The sequence below is a fragment of the Pleurodeles waltl genome, chromosome 1_2 (assembly GCF_031143425.1).
Source record: "Pleurodeles waltl isolate 20211129_DDA chromosome 1_2, aPleWal1.hap1.20221129, whole genome shotgun sequence".
Taxonomy (NCBI): domain Eukaryota; kingdom Metazoa; phylum Chordata; class Amphibia; order Caudata; family Salamandridae; genus Pleurodeles; species Pleurodeles waltl.
The window spans coordinates 171,838,604-171,851,294 of NC_090437.1; the positions used below are offsets into that span (position 1 = coordinate 171,838,604).

Genomic DNA, 12,691 nt, shown 5'->3' on the forward strand with positions numbered 1-12,691 from the left:
ATTTGTCCCTAGCCTGTTTAATAAGACGAGAAGAGATTTTAAAAAAAGCCTTTGCCATCAACCAACCTGCCTGACTTGGCCAGAAGCAGGGGCTAATCACAATATACCCCACCTTGCCTAGCTGCAGTAGGAAGTTAATTTACCTGCACCTTCGGCTTGATCAGGAGCCATGTAGGAGTGGTGCCACCACCACCTTTGCAAAGAGTGAGTCACGCCGCTCAGTACAAATGCTCCCTCATTTTGTGTGAGAGTGAGGACGTAGGAATAGGAAATGCCCACTCACCTTCTCCAAGAGCAAGGGGGTTATACTGAAACCCCTGTACCTGAGGGGTAAAATAACTCCCTGAGAGGAGCTATATTTAATAACAACCTCTCCTCATCTTGACCAGGGTTAGGTGTGAGTGGAAATGACTACCTCACTCCCTCAGCTATATAAAAAAAAAGTTGAGTTCCCCCTCACTCACCACTGCGCCCTGTTCCCAAAGTACAGGGGTGGGTGCCAGCCAACCCACCTTAACTCCCACTCCAGAATGTACTATTTGGTACATCACATATCTTTTCAAACTACACAATATATATAGTTAAATGCATTATAGGCCGACACAGACACCACCATGCACACAACCTCTAAAAAACACACCAACCACTGCCAGCTAACAAAGTACCTACAATCAACCGTCACACATAATCCACTATCCACCTTTACAGAACACTCCTACATACCCGTATATCCAGATGAGGGCCCTGTAAGAAACTGGATTATTAAATAGGGAGAATGACTATCCCCATCAAAGAATAATCACAACCCTTGTCAGGGTGAACCCTTAAAGTCACCAAAATAAACTGAACTCAGCAGCCTTGTAGTAATGGCACAGAGCAGACAAGCTTAACTTAGACCAAGGTTTAAAGTATTTATGCACTACAACATGACTTATCATCTGTTGCAGAATTCAGTGCCATAAAACCGGACTTTCATGCTCCACCACCAACACATCCCCACCCACCTTCCACCCTGAACTTACGCAAAAGAAAACCACTCCACACTACTCTTCATAACCCTGCATCCCCTTTTCTACCACACATCAATGCTACTATTCAAAGACAACAGCAGAGCCCACCTTTTCAATTACAGTCAATCTCCTCATCGCCTACAAAATAGACATAGACATGTTGTGTAGGGCCTAGCCCCACAAAATGCATTCTAAGCCTGTTGGACAAGGATAACGACACCCACAAACACAGTTAATTTCAGTCCTGCAACATCTAATACAATCACCAATATCACAACATGTACATCACACAAGGATAATACTTACTCTCCTGCAGCACAAAATCACACCACCTCCAAAATAACCTGCCTATACTAGTAAATGTGGTTTCAATGTCCAAAAACCAGTACTACATCTTTGACCTATTGATAGACACAGAACCTGACTTACTCATCATAATTTAATCAGGGCTGTGGGAAGACATGGCTCCAGTACTGCATGAATCTGTATCACCAGGATATCACACTGTTGCACAAAATCACATAGGCAGAAAAAGAAGGAGGCATAACTGGCATATGTAAGGAAACAAACATTCTCACCATATGCCCCGTCCCAGAATGATCCTCATAGGCCTAGACACACTCAACCTACAAAGGGTCATTCCCAAACCCACACATAATGCAGGACACACCTTAGTTGTAATTGTTGGTAACACAGACCTAGTTACATTCCACAGTATTACTCTGCTCACATGATATGACCACCACTTGGTTGCTCCCTACACAAGACAGTATAACTCACCCCAGCAAAACTCAGTTCACCTGCAAAAACATATCGACCTTGGAAATTGGAAGCCCTAGAAACCAAGCTTACTTTCAGCGTAAATCTAGACATAATAAACTCAGTTAAAAAACTCTATGGGTGGCTCAGTGCAGCTTATTATGTATCATTCACATCGAAAACATCAAAACATAACAAAAGAAAAAACACCACTTGGATAAATCCAAATTTAAAAATATTAGCCAACAGACTGCAAGGCTTTTACAAATCTGGCTCAAAACAAACTACTGTCGAGACAAAAAAAAACACCTACACAGACATAACAGAATGTACAAGTCATCAATCAAAGAAGCTAAAAAAAAAAAAAAGTATCCACAATGCTAAAAGCCCCAAAAAACCATTTTTAAAAATACTCGGAGAATGTTGCAGTTAAAAAATGCACTGAGGCAACCCATCCCCTTTCTCAGAAAGTTTGTCAAAAACTGGCAACTCTTTACATAACCAAAGCACACATGTTGGATTCATACTTAACAAACAAAAACCCAACAGCACTATCCTACTTCCAAATAACCCCACCAATGGAAGGTTAACACAGCCTCTGCACTCTGATTTGACTTGGAACAGGGGCCCGCCACAAGTGGCATTGGCCAAACTACAACAAGTATTCTCGAATGGTGAGCTGAAAGCTCCTGATTTCGAATCTTACTATCTAGTGGCGCAGCTGCAATGGTGTACGGGCTGGTTTCCGGGGCAAGAGACATCCAGAATGTTGCAGCTCCCAGATCCCCCTGATGTAGCACAGCTGTGGTCCCTTATGCTTTGGCCGCAGAGAGCCCCCTGTTGGGGCAGCATGACCTCTCAGTGCTCAAAACCTTCTGGCAGAGGGTACTCGAATGGGTGCGAACACGAGTCTTGTAGTTCCCAGATATCCTGCTTTGGGCCCTTGTTGCACAGCTGGAGGGAGTGAAGGAAGGACCCCTTCAGGAGTCGGAGCGGCAGGACTAACTATAGTGGAGGCGCTAAACATGGATGGTGTTTTGTGGCTGTTTAAAAATCTACAAGCCAATTTCAAACTCCCGGCTGGGTAGTTTCTACTCTGCGATACCCTGACTTCGGCAATACATTGGATTTGGGAGAAAAGGGGTATGAAGCCGCAGCTACTCTGTAGCAGTTAATTCCTTTGCGCTTTCACTGACATGCGCTGGCTGATCTCGGGGCTCTATGGCGCTCAGTGGGAGGACAATAAAACTCTGTTTTAAAAAATATAAAAATACAGCCTCTGCACTCCTAGTTATCAGGATCTTGTCAAAAGTAGTATGGCAGCCAGGTGCCCTTCTGACCCTTGTCCCCAACAAATTTTAAAAAACATTCTTCTAATAACTTCAGCGGCCATCTCAGTCAGAACACTGATCAACAACTTTTTAACAACAGAAGCTTTGTTAGAAGGCTCAAAAAGACATACGTATGCCCATTAATAAAGCAAAAAACATTAGCCATCAACATTCCTAGGCAACCTTACAGAAAGAGCAGACATTGAGAGGTATCACAATTCATTGAAAGCACCCTACTTTCCAGCTTGCAAATGAGATTCCTTCCAGGAAGAGGACTGAATCCATCCTATCTCCACCTAGGATGACCTTAAAAATACAGTAGACCAGAATGTGGGTGCTGCACCACTTCGCTTAGATCTTTCAGCTGCCTCTGACATAGTCCATCATGACACATTTTTCCTGAGACTTAGGGAAGTTGGCATAGAGAGTACCACTCTCATCTCAATCGCATCTTACCCACACAATCAAACAAATGTAATTCACTCTCCTCTTCAAAACCCTACAACATAAAAGAACAAGTCCCTTAAGGCTCTGTCATCATACCTCTCCTTTTTCAACATCTAAACAAAATCCTTACCAGAACTAATCAATGTTTTAGAGTTCACCTGCTATAACTACGCAAATGATACACAGATACTTCTTAAATTAGAAAATGCCAAGGACATTGGAAACTCAAAACATTTCATTTGCTACTGGGCTCTTGACTAGTGGATGACGGAGCCATCTCAAATACTCACCTGTGGGGACTGGAAAACTTATGGCCTTCTCTGAGCCTTGCCTGATGATCTAGAACTACCACCAAAAATAAAGAGGTAAGAAACCTTGAAATTACCATGGACTCCAAGCTGTGCATGAATGTCCAAGTGGATACACTATCCAGATCAAGCACTGTGAAGCATCTTCCCACATTTAGAATTCACTCACAAGGTTCAAGCAATAATCTCTCTTGTCCTATCAAAACTAGATTATGTTAATGGCATATATCATTGCTCACCTTTATCCACCTCTCAAAGGTAACAGAGAATTCAGAACTCTGCTGCTTGACTACTCCTACATGTAAAGCCACAAGAGCTAATCACCCCTGCCTTGAAGGCACTACACCAGTTGCGCGAAGATCCTTCTGCAAGATGCTTTGTATCACACACAACTCAATAAATGGAGTGGGACACTTTTCATCAAGAAAAAAAACATAAAATAAATCCAAAACACAAACCTGTGCTCTGGACTGGTACCCTATCTCAACATCCCAACATGCAAGAAAACAGAACACTGGTGAAAGATCTTTCTCTGTGCAAGCGGCTAAACTATGGAATTCATTACTCCCCAAAAAAAGGTCTACTGTGAACCAGCTCAGTCTCAGAAGAGATGTCAAGTACTGGCTCCTTCCTACCTTATTACAATACTCACAACATAACAATCTACAGCAACAGGATGAAAAAGACTTTAAAAAAAACTCTGCTTGGTATATGCATGCAATGCATGTACTTTGATACAATATATTAAAGTATACGAAAAAAGTGATGGATGGAATGCTTGACTTAATCTCAACCATTGGTAATCACTCAAGTCGCATCACAGTCCATTGTTATTTCATTGTTATTTCATACACTATGCCACCTCAGATTAAACCCAGTCATATGCAAATCAGTCGTCTTGCCCCTTCTCCAATGGGAACAGTTCAACCCAAACTGCCAGTCCAGGTCCTACTTGAACTTGAAAACAAACAACCTAGGACCAGATTCGGCCTGGTTAAGGCTCATCAGACAGGTATATACAACATATACATATGCACATTTATATATGGCCATGTACTGAAACATTGTAATGAGTATGCACATATGTGTCTGTATGTGGGTTTATACTTCTTTGGAAGAAATGAGGAGAAGGCGCTGCCTCCTGCTTTGGCTCAAAATATGCAGGAGAATAGGGCAAGAAGTAGGCTAGTTGATGTGTCTGAATGGGCTGTAAAACAGGATGCTTGGTTTTCTAAAGCTTTGTACAAGAAGTTTGAATAGGGAGCACTTGTAGATACGGACACAGTGAAGATGTTTGAAGATGTGGGCACAGCGGGGAAGTTGAGTACCAGTCTAGCAACTGTGCTCTACTGTGTGCAACTACTTGGAAGTCTTCTGGTGAGCTGGGTTGTGATGCTTACATAGAGGGCAATGCTGTAGTTGAGCCTGCCAGTGACAAGGGCTTTCTTGATGGATCTGCGAGTGGCCAAATACAGCCAACTGAAGATTTGTTTGAGCAGTTCACGGATGTGGAAGCAAGTAGAAGCAGCCTCTTTTGCCTGAATGGACACAGAAATTTGGCTGTCAATCACAATGCACATCTTCCTGGTGGTGTTGGAGGGACGGGGAGTTATTTCAAGTTTGAGTGGCTCCCAAGCCACGGCCAGAGAGATGTAACTTTGAGAAAACCACTACTTTGGTTTTATTGGCAATAAGTTTGAGGCGGTTCCTGCTTGTCCATTCGTCTACCGAGGACATGCAGCAGGATAAGTTGGCTTGGCTGATTAGAGACTTTTCTGAAAGGTAGAGGATAGGCTGTGGATTGTTGGTGCAGAAGATGATGGTAAATTTGTCAGAGCCGATGGTGCTTGTAAGGGGGGGCCCTATAGATGCTGAACACAGTAGCAGTCAGACTGCAGCCTTGATGGACATCGAAGATCAGGCATGTTTGAAGAGGGATCAGGGTTTGAGGAGCATGCAAATATGGGTGGGAGGTGTAATCTGTGGGACGGCAGAGGGGTTAGTGTGGCTGGGTGTGCGGTTATTGGAGCAAGTCGTGGTGATGAAGTAGCAACAGAAGGAGACTTCCATCCAGATGTGGGAGGCTGGAGCACAGTGTGGGGATGGGTGCCCAGGGTTGAGGGTGAAGGGTGGCATGAAGTAGAGCCTGAAGCTGTGGTGAGTGGTTGGTGGGCCAGGGGTTATTGCGCTAGGCACAGTCAAGGTGTGGTCTAGGCGTGACCAATGCAAAAAGGGCACCGGCGGGATCGCCTTAAGTATGCCTTTGGAGCACTAGCTACATACATCCCTGCAGCAGCCGCCATTAGAAAGGCCTTGGGGAGGAGTGTGTAGTGAATGGGGCTAACATTCCTGAAGTCCACCAAAGCGGAAAAGGCAGGGAAGTGCAGTGGAGCAAACAAAGGGAGGACAAAATAAAAAACAAGCAAAAGGGCAATGAGAGCAAGAGAGTACATACAGCAAAAGAGCAAAGAAAGCAAAGAGCAGAATAGCAAAAGCAGCACAGTACGAGGTAGGAGTGGCAGCAAATGAGGGCAAGAGAGGCACAAAAAGCAGCAGAGAAAAAAAGGGTAGATGTACAAAGAGAGACGGAGGGGGCAGAAAGTAGCACAGAAAGGGGACAGAGGCAAAAGAGGCACTTACAAGATGAGGTGTCAAAGAAAGACAGCAGGAGAGAGCATAAAAATGTTGCAGATTCCCACTGGCCCAGAAGTAAAGGTCAGAGGACCGAGACAAGGGGTGAGAGGTTGCTGAAGCACAACCTAGCAGAAGGTCAGGCAGTCAGGCGCGGGATACCGCACACTGCCTTCAGGTACCCGCATATCTGTGAAGGATCCGTTTCCCTAGATAACTTTATATTTTTCCTTTAATAAGTCCGAAAGTACTGAACAGGTTTGCACCAAATAACATAAAGAGACCTTTCGGGACCAAGATCCAGCTTTCTGCCACATTTGGTGTAAATCTGTTCAGCGGTTCGGGCTATAGTCATGTTCAAAAATTGCAAAACCTCCATAGATACTGCATGGGTCAAAGGTGTTCTGGCACCCTGCTTTTTTCTCAGACTGCGCCTGACGAATCACCCCAAAACTTTCCAGATAACAGCGGAACTAATTAGCATACAAGTTTTGAAAATGTTTTGTCAAGATTTGTCAAACGCCGCCTAAGTTATTAGCAACGTAAAAAACACTTTGTTTATGGTAAATGTTGTTCCTAACTATAACTACCTACTGTATATAAAACCACAAACACACATCTGTATTTATATGTATCTATGTCTATATTAAAAAATACATAAATAAATCTGTTATGTATAAGGCATTGTATGTATTTTTGTGCATTTTACATAAATATTAGTGTCTGGATATTTAACTATTGCTGTGTGCACATACATACATTCAACAATTTGGGATTAGGGTTTGAATAGGCAAGTATATAGGTTTAGGCTTTGTATAGGCAGTACCAGCATATGTGCGTTCGTACGTGTGTGTATGGGAGACTTTGGTATTGGCTATGTGTGGAGAATAGTGTGTTAAATAAAAAGTCATCCTCAATAGGCTCTGCATGCAGGGTTACATTATGAAACGCCGCTGCTCTTGACACCACCTGTGTGTAGGCTGTACTGTCCTCAGGTGGCGACGGTCTAGCTGGATAACAGTCTGGGCTGTTATCTGATACTGGTGCATCATAAAGATCCCATGCGTCGGGATCATCCTGACTCTTTCCAGTATGAGTTGGGGACTGCATCAGTGGTGGAGTGGCTACCGGTGATGTGTGCGTTGAGCGTGGTGGAGATGGTGGCGGTGTTACTTGTCTTGCCACCTTTGCCTGTGGCTGCTTGTCTTTTTCTTGAAAGGCAAGTCTTCTTTTCATCCTAATTGGGAGAAGAGTACTTATCTTCCCTGTGTCCTTTTGGATGTGGAGCCTTCTCTGAGTGTAGTCTGGCTCCATTGACTCTAGTTCTTGTCCGAACCTATGTCCTTGCATTTGTGAGGACAGTCCCTGTTCCTCTGTGTAGGAACTTGTTTTCGGTTCCGAGGCCGGATGTTTCGGACTGGAAACTTTTTCGGCAGTCTTTTTCGGCTCCGACGACACTTTTTAAATTTTCGGCGTTCTTGTCTCTCGGTGCCTACTCGTTTCGGTGCCGCCCTCTCGGTGCCGAACTTGCTCTGACCCACTGTCTCGGGGTCGAGTCTGCTCTGTGCCGGTATCTCGACCCATGCGTGCCCTTTTTCGGTGCCGATGATCGGTCACCTATTTTTCAGGGTAAGCCATGGCCTGCTGGCGGTGGCGTCCCCTGGGCTTTAGTGGTCTTTCCGTGAGTTTTGTGTGTCGACGTCTTACTCACGGTTTTCGGCGTCTGTTCGGGATCGACCTTGTCCGAGTCCGAATCCTCAATGGAGAAGGTTTCTTCTTCCTCCTCCAAGGGTTTTTGTCCTGTCGCCGCCGACGCCATCTGTAGTCTTCTTGCTCTTCGGTCTCTTAATGTCTTCCTCGACCGAAACGGTCGACAGGCTTCACAAGTATCTTCTTTGTGTTCTGGAGACAAACACAAGTTACAGACCAGATGCTGATCTGTATAAGGATACTTGTTGTGGCATTTGGGGCATAAGCGGAATGGGGTCCGTTCCATTAGCCTTGAAGAGACACATGGTCGGGCCGACCAGGCCCCGATGGATCGAAAACCCCGAAGGGCCACCGGAGCTCTTCAAAATTAGGTGTCGATCTGTTGTAACTAACCCGAAACCGAACGCAAACAATACCGTCAAATTTTCCGAGATTCTAACTATCTTTCCGAACCGAAACGCGGAGCGAAAAGGAACACGTCCAAACCCAATGGCGGAAAGAAAACAATCTAAGATGGAGTCGACGCCCATGCGCAATGGAGCCGAAAGGGGAGGAGTCCCTCGATCTCGTGACTCGAAAAGACTTCTTAGAAGAAAAACAACTTGTAACACTCCGAGCCCAACACTAGATGGCGGGATGTGCAAAGCATGTGTATCTGCAGCTACACATGCCATCGAACATATATATGTACATATATATATATATACACACACACACGTCTGGGTATGCACATATAGACATTTGTACATGAGATCATGCTTTGTATAAGGACATAAGATTATATATTCACAAATTAATCTGCTATGTTTATGCATTACATATGTATGTATGTTGTAACATTTAGTTAGCATGTATGTAAGTGTTGGTTCAATTATTTAAAACTCTTACAATAAGTACATACAACCCAATGAAAGAGGATTATGTCTAAAAGAGAAAAATAAACATTAATTCATTAAAATAGCCAAAATTACTATTGTGTTACCGCCCTAATAAGTTTTGAATAAGTCTGCAAAACTGTAATTTTATTGCTAACTATATTTATAAATCTGCCACACCAAGCAAGTTCCGTTATGTAGCTGGCGATGAAACAAAGTGCTAATCTGCTTCTGCAAGTTGTAATGCTGTTTTTCAGAAACATTGTTTGAAGTAAGGTGCATTGTTCAGATAAAAATTCAGGACAGCAGCATAGTAAATGAGCAATCTTGCGTACATGAGTGTATGTATATCGGTTTATGATTCTTTTTATGATAGTACATGTGCATCAGAGTATGTAAATATAACCATAGATAAGTCCCTTAAACTAGTCATTTATTTTCTTATTAATAATATTTAAAAATAAATAAACAAATAATTAAACTGCATTTATATTTAAACATGACAAAAATGTGAATGCTTCGGTATGTGGACGAGGTTGTCTATATATATATGTGTGTATGCATATGGGTTTACGCTTCTGTGTATAAGGATAAACACACACTTATGTTCAAATGAAAAAAAGTAGCAGAGAACTCTGGGTAGTTGCCAAGTTTAGGTGGAGAGCAGCTCTTATATCGAGCACCCTTTAACACCAGCGACCCTCTGAATCTGCTCACCTCAAATGTCTGTTTTATAGAATTTGTAAGCATAGGATTAGCACAGTGCTCAGCTCTAAAAAAAAATTTTTTTAAAAAAAAGCTGATTCAGAGTGTCGCTGGTGCTGAAGGGTGCTCTATCTCAGAGCTCCTCTCCACTTAAACTTAGGACTACTGGGAGTTCTCTGTTTATTTTTTTGCATAATTTATGCCACATCTATGCCTGAAAGGGTATTGTTTTGACTTAACCTGGTTGTTCCTTTGTGTCCAGAAAAAGCTGAACTACTCTGAAGAGCTATAATGACAGCAAAACACGTCTAAGGGGTTGCTTTTATGGTTCCATTTATTCATTTCATTTTAGCATGGAGAGTATTTTACCAATGTAAAACTGTAATACTGTGCCTGGAGTGGTAAAAGGCCTTTGTCGTTTTACAGCTTGGCATGGATGGCATTAACTAGTGCTTTGCTGGAAAGGGTACTGTTTTGGGGTATTTGTCTATGGCAAGGTTGCGAGTTATAGTTACCTTAGGGCGCAAGTTATAGTTACTTGAAAGAACTCTAACTGCTGAATTTCTATAGTTTTGTCCAAGTAAATTTGGAATCTATCTATAATGTCCCTGTAACCTACCTGGCGGCGCTCGCCACTAGGTAGTTACAGTAAGGACCTAGTTTCAATACATAAAACGTTTTTTGTTGTGCTAATAACTTGGGCACCATTTGATGAATCTTCACAACATTTTCCCCCAAAATACAATGCTCACTTCAGCGTCCGTCTGGAAAGTTTTGGGGTGATCCGTCAAGTAGGGGGCGAGAAAAATGGGAGGTCCCAAAACACTTTTTCCCCATGCATTTTTCCATAGGGATTTTGAAGAGGAATAGAGCCCGAACCACTGGACAGAATTACACCAAAAAGCAGAAAGTTAGCTCTTGGTCCAGAAAGCACCCTTATTGTTATTTAGTGTAAATCCATTCAGTAGTTTTTGAGAAATTAATGGAAATCCAAATTTGTATATATATGGCCGCAAAGGCTCCGCAAACCCTCCCGATCACCTGCTCAGATCGGAATTGCTGCCCTGGGGACCGCCACCTCCCCAGGGTACAAATTATAATGAAATGCAGGAGGGTTGTCTAACCCCCCTCCCTCCCAGGGACCACCACCTCCCCGGGGCTAAAGTTTAGTCACATGCTGGGGGCCACCCAGCCCCGGGGGCCACCACTTCCCCGGGGCACAATTTAAAATGACATTTGTGAGACTGCCTGCACCCCCCGCCACCTCCCCTGGACACAATTTGTAATGACGTGTGGGGGCAGCCCAGCCCCCTCATAGCCCCGGGGACCGCCAGCTCCCGGGGCACAATTTAAAATGGACCGCAAGGCACCCCAACAACCCACCGCCCTGCCCCCGCCCCCTGGAGACCGCCACTTCCCTGGTTCAAAATGTGTAATGACACGTGGGAGGGGGCTGACTGCCCCTTCTACCGCCCCAGAGACGACCACCTCCCTGGGGTACAATCTGTGAAGAAAAGTGGTGGGGCCACCGGCCCTCGCACAGCCCCGGGGCTAAATAGGTTGGTGGGGGTGGGGTGTGCGGCCCTCCTCATTGACCCATAGATGGCCCTGCGGACCACCACCGCCCGGGGTCCGGCGAGGCTCAAGTAATAGTTACCTTAGGGCATGAGTTATAGCTACCTCAGATAACTCTAACTTTAACAGGTGAATTTCTATGGTTTGGTTCATTTAAAATATGAGCCTAACTATAATGTCTCTGCAATCTTTGTTTTTTAAGTGAATATATATATATTCACATTCAAAATATATATATATTGTCACCTAAAAAAACAAAGGCTACAGAGACATTATAGTTAGGATCTCATTTTAAACGTTCAAACCATAGAAATTCAGTAGTTATAGATATGGTTAGCTCAAGTAACTATAGCCTGTGCCCTACGGTAACTATAACTTGAGCACCCGCCATGGACAGTTTTCTCATCAATAATTTTACTGTAAATGGTGCAGTGATATTATCAATGATGTCACAGAAGATGTTATGAGTGATGTAATATATGGGGTAATTAGCAGTGAATGGTGAGAGCACAATTTATAGTTACCTTAGGGCACGAGTTAGTTACTTGAGATAACAATAACTATAACTACAGAATTTATATTGTTTTGGGCAAATAAAATGTGAACCAACTATAACGTCCCTGTAACCTTTGTTTTTTTTAAGTGAATATATTAATGTATATATGAATATATATATTATATGGGCTCCTAGCTATGCAAATTTGTTTATGGGCTGGTGGGAGGAACAGGTGTCAGAGACGATTGCTCAGTTTGATACTAATGTGGTTCTATGGTGTCTCTTTATTGATTATATTTTTGTAATTTGGAGGGGTGATGAGAGATCAGCCATGCGATTTGTGCGGGATTTGAATGACAATGAGTTCAACTTGAGATTCACTGAACATTTGGACCTTAGTCGCATTGAGTTCCTAGATGTGGAAATCTCTGTAAGAAACAAGAGATTAGTGTCCAAACTGCACAGGAAAAACAACAGCTGGAAATTGCTTGTTATATGCTCGTAGTGCCCATCTGGCGACTTTGATACAGAGTATCCCCTTTGGGGAACTATTAAGAGCACAGAGGAACTGCAGTGAACTAGCAGATTTTCAGAAAGAATGTTCAGTGATGTGTGCAAGATTTAAGGACAGGGGGTATGGAGCTAAAGTTATAGAGCAAGCTAGACAGAAAGTGGAGAGTTTGAACAGAGACGATGTCCTATATGGGAGGAGTAAAGGCCAGAAGGAGGACAATGATTCGATTAGATTTATCACAACCTTCAGTGATCAATCATATAGAGTACGTTCTATTCTGAATAAGAGTTGGCATATTTTACAAACTGATCCAGCTTTGAGCAATTGGAT

General features: G+C 43.3%; 1 protein-coding gene across 12 annotated transcripts in view; it reads right to left on the reverse strand.

The window, feature by feature from the left end:
- The window catches only part of LOC138299112 (zinc finger protein ZFP2-like), a 193,739-nt gene that overhangs the window by 66,662 nt on the left and 114,386 nt on the right, over positions 1 to 12,691 (reverse strand). The gene's annotated exons all lie outside the window — the stretch shown is intronic.